This window comes from Camelus ferus, chromosome 4 (genome assembly GCF_009834535.1).
Source record: "Camelus ferus isolate YT-003-E chromosome 4, BCGSAC_Cfer_1.0, whole genome shotgun sequence".
In the NCBI taxonomy this organism is placed as follows: domain Eukaryota; kingdom Metazoa; phylum Chordata; class Mammalia; order Artiodactyla; family Camelidae; genus Camelus; species Camelus ferus.
Window position 1 is genome coordinate 3,115,266 of NC_045699.1, and position 14,847 is coordinate 3,130,112.

Consider the following 14,847-nt stretch of genomic DNA (forward strand, 5'->3'; position numbering starts at 1 on the left):
ATATAATTCCGTTGATTTTTTCAGACAATCAGCATTTGGCTTAGCACATCTTTCTGTTGTTATATTTCATAGATTCCTGCTCTTATTTTCATTCTTCCCTTCCTTTTACTCACTTTGTATTTATTTTGCTCCTCTTTTTCTAGCTTCTTAAGGCAAAAGCTTAACTCACTGATCACAGACCTTTTATTCTTTCCCACTGTAAGCACTCACAGCTATAGCTATCCCTCTAAGCTCTGCTTTAGCTGCATCTCACAAATTTTTATTTTGCTAAAGTGAATTTGAAAAGATTTAGGTAGTGGTTTGTAAAACTTGATATTGGTAGGATGTAATTTCTCCCCCAAGTTATATATAGATACACTAAAATCTCAATAATAAACATAGCCCACATTTTCTTTTCTTCTTTTTTGTTAAGTGAGAAGCTGATCCTAAAATTTAAGTGGAAATTCAGAGGACCTAGACTACACAAAGCAATCTTGAAAAAGAAAACAAAGGAAGAGAACTTACACTACCTGACTTCAAGGCTTCCTGTGATCCTACAGTAATACAGACAGTGTGGTTTGGTTAAAGGACAGACACATTAATCAAAGCAACAGAACAGAAAGTGTGAACAGAAAACAGACCCATACTTAGCCCATCACTGAATTTTCAACAAAGCAATCCAATGAGGGAAAGGAAAGACTTTTCAACAAATGGTGCTAGAACCACTCTGTATCCATATGAAAAAGAAAAACATTGATTCCTGCCTCAGACTATACACAAAAGTTAATTCAAGATGGGTCACAGATCTAAATATAAAAGCTAAAACCATACAGCACTTAAGAGAAAATATAGATTATTTTCATAACAATAAGAATTTAAAAAGGGAAGAAAATTAGACTTCCTCAATGTTAAACATCTCATCAAAAGTTATGTTAAGAAAAGGAACAGAAAAGTTTCAGATAGAGAGGATATTTGCAAAATGGACAAATGACAATGGACTGGTATCCAGGATTAATAAAGAACTCATAAAACTTAATTTTAAAAAATACAAAAGATCTGAATGTATTCACAAAGTAAGTTATAGTAAACATATATATATATACACACATACGATTAAAAAGCACATAGAAGTGTTCCACATCAGTAACAATCAGGGAGATGGAAACACACACGAGATACCACTACACATCCGACACCAGAGATAAAATGAAAACTGTCAGGGAGGATGCGAGGTGACAGGAACCCTCATACATTTGTTCATGGAAATGAGAAACTGTACAATCACTTTGGGAAAGGTCTAGTCATTTCTTATAAAACTACACATACAGTTACCCTATGACCCAGTGTACTGGGTTGACTATTATCCCACCAAAATTAATCTTGACTTGGAACATATGAATGTGGCTTTATATTGAAATACAGTCTGCAGATGTAATCAAGTTAAGATGAGGTTCTACCGGATTAGGGTGAACTGTAATTCATTGACTGGTATCCGTACAAGGAGAGGGAGATTTGGATGCAGAGACACAGAGAAGGAAGAAGGATATGTGACTACAGGGGCAGGCTGGAGTGATGCAGCTACAAGCCAAAGGTTGACAGCAACCACCAGAAGCTAGAAGAAAGGCAAAGAACAGCTTGGCCTTTAGGACCTCCAGACGGAACTAACCTTGCAAACAGGTTGATTTTGAACTGGGATAGAATAAATTTCTTTGTTTTAAGCCTCTCAGTTTGTGGTAAATTGTTACATCAACCGAAGGAAACTCATATACCCAGCACATACCCTAGGTATTTATCCAAAGAAAACAAAACAAAGGTTTACCAAAAACAAACAAAAAATTAGCATAAGAATGTTGATAGCAGCTTTTACAAACTGACTAAACACTGGAAGCTATCAAGGTGTCTATCAAAGAGAATGGATAAACAGTTCTATATTCATATGACAGAATGCTATTCAGTGTTAAACAAAGAACACACTACTGATGTATGCAACAATGTGCTTAAAAGCTATACTGAGCGAAAGAAACCTTACACAAAAAAGTATTATTATAGGATTCCATTTACGAAAAATTGTACAGCAGGCAGAACTAATCTACTGTGAAATAAAATCAGAACACTGGTACCTCCGATAAGGGCAAGAGTTTACAGGGATGAGCCCCAAGGGTAATGATCTGTATTTTGATAAAGTTTGGGTTATCGAGTTATATCCATTGTTTGAATTCAGAGACTACTACACTTAAGATTTTGCATTTCCTGTAAGTAAGCCCCACCTTAAAAGAAAGAATAATCAACTTTCAGTAATGAATGATATACATGCTACCCGTTACTCTAGGAGCCAAACATCTTTCACGGGGCCCACCAAGCTGAGGTGAATTGCCAGGAACTGGCACTTTCCAACTGCAGTGTCTGGAGATGCTCAAGTGGACACCCTGGACCTGAGTCTGTGGGTCCCCGCCTGCTGACCACCCACAGGAGCCGACCCAGGAGACCATCCTTTTCCTCTCTCCACTTGATTGTCTTTGCCGAGACCACTCAGTGGTCACATCAGATATTAAGACATACTCACACCCAGCAACCGCTCTGAGGGACAGACATCATCTGAAGGGAATGAGTAGATGCTAAGGACAAGCCATGAAGACCTCACAAAATGACAGCAATGGCCACCCATGATCAGGGACTCCTAAGCTCTTAAGCTGCCCATGGGGAGAACACAAGTCTCTTTTCCAACAAGAGTAAAGCCTTGATAGAGTGCACTTGCTCAGATATGCTCAGCTACCCAGCTCTCTCTGAGAGGAACTGCTTGCACTAAACTCCCCACTCATACCAACTGAGACATTGCTAGAAATCTGTCAGAATGATTCCCACGGCCAAAGCAGGGACAAGGGCAGAGTCAACAAAGAGTCCCTGAAGCGCCCCATTCCTGTCTACCATGCACCACAGCTCAGAAATGAGTCTGGAAGCCTCCATTCCAGCAAAAGAAAAGGGGAACAGACCCACCCCTGTCAGGGCTGTGACAGCCACAGAACAAAAAGGAGGTCCCGCTCAGCAACTAGGGCAGGCTCTGATCGCAACACTGGCCACACCCCAAATTAAAGGGATAACAGGCAACACACACAGAAGAAAAATGGGACAACCATCCATACTGAAAACAGACCTCACAACAAAATTATTAGAGGCTCACAGCTACACAGAAATGCATCCTCTTCAGAAATCTGTCAGAAAGGCCAAAGTAAAAGACGGTGTTAACACCAAATTCTGGAAAGAACGCAGAGAAACTGGATTACTCCAGCACTGCTGGTAGGAATGTAAAGTGGCATAGGTGATCTGGAAATGACTATGGCACTTTTGTACAAAACTGAACGTGTATTTACCACACGGCCCAGCAATGTGCACTTCTGGGCATTTATCCCAGAAATGAAACGGCTATGTTCACACAAAAACTTACGCATAAATGACCACAACAGTTTTATCTGTATTAGCCACAAACTGTAAACAACCCAAAAGTCTTTCAATGGGTGAATGGTTTAACAAAATGTAGTACACTCATACCACAGACTACAACTCAGCAATAAAAGGAATGAAATATTGATACACGTAATGGACCCACGAGATCCATTTGGGTGGGTCCCAAGAGAATTATGCTGAATGAGAAAAAGCAATCCCAAAAGGTAACATACAATATTATTTCCTTTATAACATTCTTGAAATGACAAAATGGTACAGACAGAAGAGATTAGTAGTTGCCAGAGGAAGGTGGAGGGAGTGAGGTTGGGGAGGAGTGAGCTATGGCTATAAAAACATAGCACAAGGAATCCTTGTGATGGAACTGTCCTGTTTCTTTGAATATACTGGTAGTTACATGAACGTACATGTATAAGTTCCACAGAACTAAATAAACATACATATACGCAACCCTCCTTCACTGCTGGTGGGAATGCAGTTTCGTGCAGCCACTGTGGAAAACAGTATGGAGGTTCCTCAAAAGACTACGAATAGACTTACCATATGACCCAGGAAGCCCACTCCTGGGCATATATCCAGAAGGAACCCTACTTCAGGATGACACCTGCACCCCAATGTTCAAAGCAGCACTATTTCCAATAGCCAAGACATGGAGACAGCCTAAATGTCCATCAATGGATGACTGGATAAAGAAGATGCGGTCTATTTATACAATGGAATACTACTCAGCCATAAAAACCGACAACATAACGCCATTTGCAGCAACATGGATGCTCCTGGAGAATGTCATTCTAAGTGAAGCAAGCCAGAAAGAGAAAGAAAAATACCATATGAGATCGCTCATATGTGGAATCAAAAACAAAAACAAAAACAAAAAACAAACAAAGCATAAATACAAAACAGAAATAGACTCACAGACATAGAATACAAACTGGTTGCCAAGGGGGTGCGGGGGTGCGAAGGGACAGACTGGGACTTCAAAACTGTAGAATAGATAAACAAGATTATACTGTATAGCACAGGGAAATATATGCAAGATCTTATTGTAGCTCACAGAGAAAAAAATGTGACAATGAAAATATATATATGTTCATGTATAACTGAAAAATTGTGCTCTACACTGGAATTTGACACAACATTGTAAAATGACTACAAATCAATAAAAAATGTTTAAAAAAAAAAAAACCCAAAAACACATACATATACGCACAAAGTGAAGGTAAAAGTGGAGAAATCTGAATAAAGTCAGTGCATTGTATTAACAGAAATACAAGGATGGTTTAACAGGAAAACAATCAATATAATTTACCAAAAGAAAGATTAAAAAAGAAAAACACATATTAGCATCTTTACAGATGCCAAAAAACAGCTGACAAAACCCAACACTCATTCCAAATAAAAACTCACTGAACAAGGAATAGAAGGGAAGTTTGTCAAGCTGAGAAAGGGCAGGTATAAAACTTACACTTAGGAGGAAAGCACTGCCCATAAGATCAGGAACAAGGAAAGGATGTCCACTCTCACCACTTAAATTCATCACTGCACTGATGTTTTCGCCTGTGCAACGAGGTAAGAAAAATAAATTAAAGACATGAAGAATGGAAAGGAGTAAACTACACTGATTTACAAATAACAAAATCATCTACGTAGAAAATATGACAGAATCTACAAAACTACTAGGACTGAGAAGTAGGTTTTGCAAAATTACCAGATACAAGGTCATCATACATAAACTAACTGTATTTCTAAATTATATCAACAGACAACTGAAAACTGAAATTTTAAAGTACCTTAAATAGCATCAAAAATATGAAACACAGAAGGGTAAATCTGACAAGATGCGTAAGACCTGTGTACTACAAAATAATGCTGACAGACAGAAATTAAGAAGTCCCATAAAAATGGAGAGACAGATTGCGTTCATATATTGGATGACAGAGTGCTATTAAACTGATAAGAACGGAGACTACACTTGATCTTAGCCAAAAGGCCGAGAAGTGATCAGAATGTTATTTACATGTAAGTTCTCCTTGAACTGATGTAGATTCAACTCAGTTCCAATCAAAATCACAGCTGGCTTTTTTGTGTCTTGTGTGTGTGTGAAAATTGACAACCTCATTCTAAAATCCATGTGGAAATGCAAAGAATAACTAGAATAACTATGTTTTAGCATAAATAAAACAACTTGAAGAAAATGTCACAGGATTTATACTTCTAAGTTCCAGACTTGATTATAAAGCTACAGTAATCAAGACTATGTGGTATTGGCATCAAGACAGGTAAAGAGAGAAGTTGAAAAAAACAGAGTCCATATAAATACCCATACACAACTAATTTACTACAAAGGTGCATAGGAAATTCAGTAAAGAAAGCGTTGTCTTTTCAAGAATAGTGCTGGAAAATTTGGATATTTCTATGAGAAAAAAATTGTACTTGTATCTAGACCTGGTACCAAGTATAAAAATTTACCCAAAACAGGGTATAAAACTAAACGTAAAGTAAAAATTATAAAACTTCTAAAAAGAAAAAAACATATGAAACTCTTTTTGATTTTCATTTTAGGAAATATTTCTTAAATACATCACCAAAAGTTAAATTCATGAGAGAAAAAAACTGAAACTTGGACTTCACCAAAGGTAAGAACTTCTCTTTGAAAGACACTATTAAGAGAATCAAAAGCCACAGAGAAAATATTCATAAATCAAATATCTGATAATGGACTTCTATACAGAATATATGATGAACTTTCAAAATTCAATAATAAAAACATAAGAAATCAACTTTTTAAATAGGCCAAGATTTGAGAAGACATTTCACCAAAGAAGATACACAGATGGTAAAATAAGCACATGGAAAGATTCTCAGCATCATCAGTCATCAGGCAAATGCCAAGTAAAACAGAGTAAGAAGCCACTACGCAGCTATGAAAATGTCTGAAGTTAAAATAGTACTACTAACTGCTGACAAATACACGGAGCATCTGGAACTCTCATCTACTGCTCGTGGGAATGTGACACAGTGCAGCCAGTCTGCAAAACCCTTTGTGAGTTTCATTAAAAAATATACACTCTATCGTACAACGCAGCCATTCCAGGGCCAGGTATTTATCCAAAAGAAATGAAAGTATATGTTTACACAAAGATTCTTCATGAATGTTTGGACAGACAACATTTATTTGTGTTTGTCGAAAATGGAGACTACTCACATGCCTTTCAGTAGATGAATGGTTACATAACTGTGATCTCTATACCACTACTCAGCAATAAAAAGAAATAGACTATTGATACATACAACATTAGGGATCAAACTCAAAATAATTATGCTGACTGAAAGAATTCAGTATGTATTCTGTACGATTCAATTTACATGAATTCTAGAATATGCAAACAAATCTATGATAGAAAACAGCTAAGTGGTTGCCTGGGTACAGGAGGAGGGGGAAGACAGGGAGGGGCAGGAGACAGGGATTACAGTGAGCCACAAGGGAACTCTGGGGGTGACAGGTATGTTTGGGATTTGGAACATGGCAGTGGCTTCATGGCTGTGCATGTATGTCAAAACTTACCAACTTTTACACTTTAAATATATGCAGTAAATTTTATAATTTGATAACATAACTTACAATTATCCCTTAAGTATTATACCATATAATACTTTATACCATAATAACATTTCTTATTATACCATAATTATCGCTTATATAATAGTTCTTTTTGAAAAAAACACTGAGTTTTGCTATAAAGTCCAAGTCCAGATATATAGTTGTATTTAGAAGCAAAAAACAAAACAAAACAAAATAAAAAAATAATATGCCAGGAATGTTGACAATAAAACACTGAAAAAAGATAACTCAGGCAAAAATTTATCCTTACCTCCCAACATTCAAATAAAACTAATTCCAATTGGATTAAAGAGATAAATGTTCCCAAAATGGAATCTTTACAAATCAGTAACAGAAACAGCCCAAATCAAAAGTAGGGAACTACTCTGAACAGTCAAGTCACAGAAAAGGAGGCACCAGTGGCCAGTCAACACAGGAAAAGATGCTCGTGCTCACTAGGAGGCCAAACCCCTCTGAAATTTCACCACAAACCAAACAAATGGTGAAAAACACGAAGATGAGGAACAAGAACTCATCCCTGCTGCTGGGAATATAAGACAGCACTGAACAGCTTCAGAACACGATGCGGTGTAACACAATCAGGTTGAAGCCACCCACGCCTACGGACCAGACACTGTGCTCTCATGTATGCGTCTTCAGAGAAACTCTTAACATGTCTTTCCAAGGAAGTAACAAGAATACATAGCAACATTATTTAATAGCCGAAAATTGGAAATAACTTAAATGTCCAAAAGAAGGGAACAGATAATTCAGCTACATTAAAATATTCATATAATTGATTTGTATGAAACAGTTTTTTAAAAGTGTAAACTAAAGCCAGCACCCGGGGGTGGGGTGGGGCGGTTCCTGACATGGGGGTCCCTGCCTACCGAGGTCCTGTCCTCCACCCCCACCCATCCCCTTCTCGCGCCCAGCGAGGGCCCACCCGGGAAGCGACGCGAGCAACGCCCCAGCACGAGCGGCCAGGCCCCGCCCGAGGCCCCGGCGCGCGGATGGTGGGACAGCCCGCCTGGAGTCGGGGTCGCCGCCAGGCTCGGGGTTCGGCTCGCGGGGCCGGGGCCGGGGCCGACGCCGCAGCTGCCGCAGCTGCGCCAGCCGAGGCCGGGCGGGGGCCCGCGCGGGCGGGCGCGGCCGGCACGCGGGGCGCGGACACTCACCACACGACGCCGTGGGAGCCCTCGCCGAGGTGGCAGGTTGCTGGAGCGCGGCCCCCTGTCGAACACCTGCCCACGGAGCACCTCGGGGCGCGCACCCGCCTCCGCCGCCATGTTGTCTCCCGGGCCGCCGCCGCCGCCGCCGCCGCCGCCGCCGCCGCGCTGGGCACCAAGCTCCGCGGCCGCCGCCCGGCCAGCTCCGCGCCTTTTGGAGGCACCGCGCCGCTGCCGCTGCAGCCGCCGCCGCTGCCGGAGGGAGCAGGACGGGCACCGCTCGGCAAGCCCGGCGGAGCCGCCGTCCGCTCGACCAACGGCAGCCTGCCTGCCTGCCTGACCGTTAGGCGGGCGGAGGGAGGGGCGTGGCTGAGGAGGGCGCCGGGGCGTGGCCAGGCAGCGCACGCGCACGGATCGATTGTATCAAGTATGCCAAAGTGATGAGGGATGTTGAGGGTAGGAGTGTACGTATGTGTGGGTGGGGAGGGTTATGTGCGAAATCTGTTATTTTCTGCTCAATTCTGCTGTGAACCTGAAACTGCTCTACAAAAATAAAGTCTATTAAAGAAAAACTTGAAAGAAAAAGCGTAGGTGCTCCAGATCCTTGGCCCATGACTAGAGGACTAGGGAGGGTGTGGCTGAAGGCCCTGAATCCTTGGGCTGTATCACTGTACACCGGCATAGCTAATAGGATGGGACGAAGGGACTTAAACATGTTGTTTCACTCGGTTCTATTGTGCGGTAAGTCCAAAATTCATTTCATGAACAAAATTTCCCACAGAAACAGATTCTCAAACATTGAGAACAGGTTAAGTTTCCAATGATTGAGAAATAGTGGGATGAAGTGGTGAAAATCTGGGAATGTTTTTAAACTCTAGAGCCATCGATTTGAATGTGAATGTTTGTGGTTTCTTCATCTTTAAAGGTATGACACTGAGGTAGTCGCTAGTTTTAATACACAGCAATTTTATCATCAAAATCTATCAAAGATGCACACAGACCAAAAATATTAATTAATTCTAGTGATAGGAATAACTAAAATGCCCATCAACTGATGAATGAATAAACAAAATGTCATATTTCCATACAGCAGAATATTATTCAACCTTAAAGGAGAGTGAAGTATTACTGATTTGGGCCATAACATGGATGAACCTTGAAAATATTAACACAAAGTAAAAGAAAACAGACACAAAAGACCATATATTCTATGATTCCATTTATATGAAACATCCAGAACAACCAAATCTATAGAAACAGAAAATAAATTAGTTGTTGCCAGGAGCTGGGGGAGGGAAGTGTGGGGAGTGACTCCTAATGGGTGCGGGGTTTCTTTGGGGGATGATGAAAACATTATTGAATGAGAGAGTGGTGAGGGTTGCACTACTTTACGAATATACTAAAATCTCCTGGATTATATTATTTAAAATGGCAAGTTTTATTGAACGTGAATTATATCTCAATGAACAATTTTTAAAACGTTTAATTCCAATGATAGGCAAACCCCTAAATTTGGCACTCTTGTAAGAATGGAGGCTGTGCTGTAGATAGCACTGTTTGTACACCATCAAATGCTCCTATACACAGCAGATACACAAAAATACATTTTAAGATTAAATATAAGAATGCTAACTATTAATTATTAGTTAATAGCTTACAGCCCCTTCTATGTCAGAACTCTAATGTAGATTCCAATTTATTCTCTCAGGCAAAAGCCCTTAAGAAAAATGCCTAAATGTCATGATGTATATATAGGTCAGATTCTTTTACATAATTCAGACTTCACACAAAATAGCACCTGAAAATGCAATGTAGAGAACCCTAAGATATGTAATTTCTATATCTCAAATAACAAACAACAAAACAAACCAACCTCTCTGTTCCCTTGTGCTCTCAAAAGAAGTTAAGATCGTGGTCCCGTTATGAAACAAGTACGTTCTGACTGCCTGACACTCTTCCAGGTATGGAAACCTCACCTTAAAAATCAAAGTCACTCAGATGCTCATGCCCTGGCATCAACTTTTCAGGAGGAAATGAATAAAAGGAAAAAATATATATTGAGAGATGTTGGTTCTAGACAGGGTAAGGCTCAAGGTGTGCTAAAGCTCCCACAGGAAGTGGCACAGAAGGGACAGGAAAAGTAATGTTTCTTTTTGGCCAAGAATGCTTCTCTATTAACAGCAGAAATGGTAAAGAGAAACATACAAAAGGAAAGCTTTCCTTACTATCTTAGGGAACATTCTGAATTACGTGTACTACATAAACATTTTCTCTCAAACATGTAAAAGATGTGAAAACTGAGGAACATACAGGCCTTGGTCATGTCTGACAACATCAAAACCAATCATTTTTAACTGATACAGTAACAGGCCAATATCTACCATATGAGCTCAGTATTACGATCATGTTCAGATCTTGCAAAAAAAAATTCTACACTTGCCAAATTTATTACAGGGCAGAATCTAGATATAGTGGCTAACGTATTTTCAAATACTGTTTGCACATTTTTTTCCCTCATTTTATTTGGTCATTTTCTAAGAAACAAGACAGAAATTACAGACTGGCTGGTACTTGGGTTTATAGCATGTTTTACTGGAGGATAGGAGTCTAGGTGTCTCAAAATTAAGAACTCTTAAAGAAAATTAAAATCAACCTTTCTCCTCTGAGGGGATCTCTAGACACAGCTCTATGAACAATATATTCTCTGTGTGTTCACAGGAGCATGCATGTGTGTGCACATATGCGTATGCGTGTGTGTGTGTGTGCATGCATGCATGCTTACCTAAGAAAACTGCAAGGCAAGATCTGCAGGTGTATTGGGAAGGTCATATATCCATGAGGCAGGAGCTGATTTGGGATTTGGAGGCAGAATGTCATAATCCTGCTTCAAGCAACTGCATGATTTTCCTATTTCATGTCTAGAGTTCTTCCTCCACTTTAAAAGTTGCCCATTTTTACTTACACTATGTCTAACTCCAGAAAAATATCTCAAATACACAGCCATGGACTTTTGATGTTATTAATGCAGTATGTGGGTGAATGAAGAGCTGTTCTGCTTTAGCTCAATGGAATCCCAAAACAGACTTTTATGAGAACTATTGCTGGGGCCATGTCTTATACAATGTGCTCAAACTCCTTTCCTTTAATTGCAAAGATTTTAAACATAAGGTTTTTTCTATATACTAACAATGAACACTAAAAAAGTGAAATTAAAATGTTATTTACTCTGAGCTGAAAAACATACCAGTAATGCACTTAGCTTGGCCAACTGAAAAGAATCAGCTTTGAGGAAATACCTTCTTATCAAGAGGTTGCTGGTCAATACTTTCAACTCACTAGATGTTGAGGCTTCAGGGTCAGATTATTCACTAGACACCTTTTTTTCTCTCAGTGTTTCATCATTACTGTCTAAGGTGCTCAAGATTTTATAGTGTACAGCCTGCAGGTCTTGTCTCTGTGTGGGGAGGTTGTGAAGAGGAACCACAGATTGGCGTAGGTAAGAAGGCAGAGGAGAGAGCACAGGAAGTGAAACCACTGAAAGCCCATGATCTGGGAGAAATGGGTAAAAATGGTCAAAGGCACAAACTTCCAGTTATAACATAAATAAAAAAGTCCTAGGAATGTAACATATAGCATAGTGACTACAGTTGATAATACTGTATTGCATATTTGAAAGTTGTTAAGAAAGTAGATCTTAAAAATTCTCACCTTAAGAAAAAATTTGTAACTATGTATGATGACAGATGTTAAGTACACATTACATGTCTCTCTGTGTGTATATATACATACACATAAATATGTGTGTATACGTGTATGTGTTCATGTTATAAATACATTATGTTCCTTTTCTCTGGAAAACTCTAATACAGGTTTTGGTACCCAGAATGGTTCTAAAGGAACAGAATAGTAAAGATGTGTTTACTTAAGTGGTTCTTGGTTTTCTAGAATTGGTTTTCTAATCTGATTAGAATTAAAGACACTAGTGACCTTATTTCTACTATTAAAGAGCGTACTGATAGTTCATTACAAAGACATATATATACATGTGCATATATACATACATACGTGTGTGTGTGTGTGTGTGTGTGTGTGTGTATATACACGAAATACCACTACAGAATATTTCTCATCAAATGTTTATAAAAGGCAAGGTCTACATGACTATGTATTTGAGACTTTACATCATTTTGACAAACTAACAAATGTAATGAAATTAGCTTATTGCTTCTAATTCATTAGATTAAATGAGGAAAGAAAAAGATGAACTTAAGTCAAGCAGATTTCCAACTCAAGAACCATATAATTGACCTGAAATTTCCTATCTTCCTTGAAATAAAACTTTATTTCTGGTACCTCTGAGACTGAGATTTCTGAAAACCTAACCCAGAGTCTCATCCTGAAAGTGGCTGAACTACTACACAAATTGAATTCCCATCCATGCATCAGTCCAAGTAATGGCATGGGACCCAGAAAATTGGAATGGGGCCATATGGGCCGTTCCTGGTTAAGCTGGAACACTTAAATCAAAATTGTGCAGAGTCTGTTTGCCATTAAATGAAGCCCTCCCATCTTGGTCTGAGGGGGTTAACTCTGCTTTTCCTGAATCCTATAATGGTCTCCCCTGAGGTCACTGACTTGCAAGGCACTGCTGATCCTTCTCGAGATCCACACACACCGGCCCTCTTGGCTTTCAGACCTACTAGTAGACTCAGTTCTCAGCAGGTCCCAAGCACGAGGTACGAAATGTGATCTCTGAGAAACTGTATTGCACTCCAAAACAACTGCATCCTTCCCCCAGTTCATACAGAAAGAAATCCAGGGAAATTGTGAAGAAGTGGATATCAAGATCTTGGGATGATGGTGGAAGAAACATCGAGTCCAATCAGGTAGAATATATTGATTTGGCTCACTCCACAGAGATTTTCTATTCAATGTCGCATCTCCATGGGGTACAAAGAGCTCTAGCAGTTTGTTTAATTGACTGGCTCTAACATGGACCAGAAGGTGGAGTACACAAAATGAAACCGAACTGTCTTGGCACACTGTCGAAGGAGGCATCAAAAGAACCATACTAAAGCAGCTCAGAGCGCTCCAAGTGAACAAAGAAACAATTTAACAAAATGAGGGAAACAGTACAAGAACAAAAGGAGAAGTTCAACAAAGACAGAAAATGTTGAAGGAAAAAAACATACAAAGGAGCAGAAAAGAAATCTTGGAGCTAAAGAACGTAAAAACACAGATTGGGTGATAATGTGACCTTCATTGCATACGTGGGTCTCTTCTGGATAAGATGGATCGATGTGCTTTTGGCCAGTGGATGCCCAAAGACGCAAAAAATTGTCCCTACTCTGCCGTGTGGTAGGCGCCTGACTTACTCAACATTGCTACGTGCTGAATCTGCTCTCAGGGTCCCCACAGTCCTGCAGAAGAAGCCCTTTGGACACCAATGCCTTTGTCCTGGCCCTGGCACCTAGCACTTCTCTTTCTCTTTGGAAGGAAAGTGCAGCTTTCCCAGTTTCCGTTTAGCAAATCACTTTCCTGGATGGCTGTGTTGTGTCAAGCCAAGAAGGGCCTGTCCCACCAATTAAAGGATTTATACTCAGTCCCAGGCTGCACTGAAAAGGCCTCCCTGGCAGAGGCCAGCCTGCTGTGTGTCTGTGTAACACTTGTAGTCATTAGAAATGAGGAGAGTAACTCAGAAGTGCCAGGTAATTCTTCTGGGTCTCATTTCTACATGCTGTTTCCAGGGGATAATGTTCACAATGGCAGGTGGTAACCCTGGAGCTCCCAATTGTGGGGTAGGTACTTGGCGTGAACTCAGAGCAGTGTCTCCTTTTCACCCAGGTTAGCATTTCAGTGTTTTAATTGGCAGTACTGTGTCCGTGGATGCCAAAGGTCATCAGTTTGGAGACACTTCCTACCTCCTCCCCTCTCATTTCTCATCTTTCAAAGCTCCTAACAGGAAATGTTTATGCTCCCATGATATAACCAAAGTACAAGACTATGCCCAAAGACCACAGCCATCCCCGGGGGCTGCAAGCCTTATGGGCTCAATTCCAGCTACCAGTTTGGGACCAGTCAGCAGCAACACAACTGGGTATGTACACTGGGGTATGTCTGAGATCACGAACTTCAGAACCACATAGCTGCAGATGCTGTCGTGGCTGGGAAGGGAGAATGCGGATGTGTTCCATTGGCCAGGTGTACAGACCCTTATCCTGACAAACAAGAACTCATCCCTGATCCATCAGGTCCAGCCAGGGAGAAGCAGCCACCTGACATTCAGGCTGGGGGCCTCCAGGGAGTCTGTGCTTTCAAAAGCATTATATAAAGAAGCACAAGGAATCTAGAACCCCTCGTTCATAGGTAACATAGGTGTTTATGGAACGAAGGCCCAGCAGCAGCCTTAAAAGCTGCATCACAAACCTTTTCCCTGGATAAGAAATGAGCAGGAAGGGGAAGTCAGAGGTCATAGACGAGGATCCCAGGAGGATTCGCATCTAGGTAAAGAGCGAACATGAGGTGGGAAGCCCCATGAAGACCGGCAGGACCCCCAAGCAGGGCCACTACTTTCCCGTCAGCGCCATCTGGTTCCCTGGCCCTGTGGCATTATCTGGCTTCTGTGCTTCTGTAAATCAG

The 14,847-nt window shown here is 40.5% G+C and overlaps 1 protein-coding gene and 1 non-coding gene across 2 annotated transcripts in view; both read right to left on the bottom strand.

Annotated features, from left to right (window-relative positions):
• The window catches only part of LOC102511492 (NUT family member 2G), a 113,421-nt gene extending 104,168 nt beyond the window's left edge, over nt 1-9,253 (bottom strand). Inside the window, exon 1 of the mRNA XM_032477385.1 lies at nt 8,218-9,253. The gene's annotated coding sequence lies outside the window, so the exon portion shown is untranslated. The remainder of the gene's footprint in view (nt 1-8,217) is intronic.
• LOC116663412 lies at nt 5,258-5,440 on the bottom strand. The gene has a single exon (XR_004319664.1). It is a non-coding gene; the product is annotated as a U2 spliceosomal RNA (small nuclear RNA).
• Nucleotides 9,254-14,847: the final 5,594 nt, after the last annotated feature.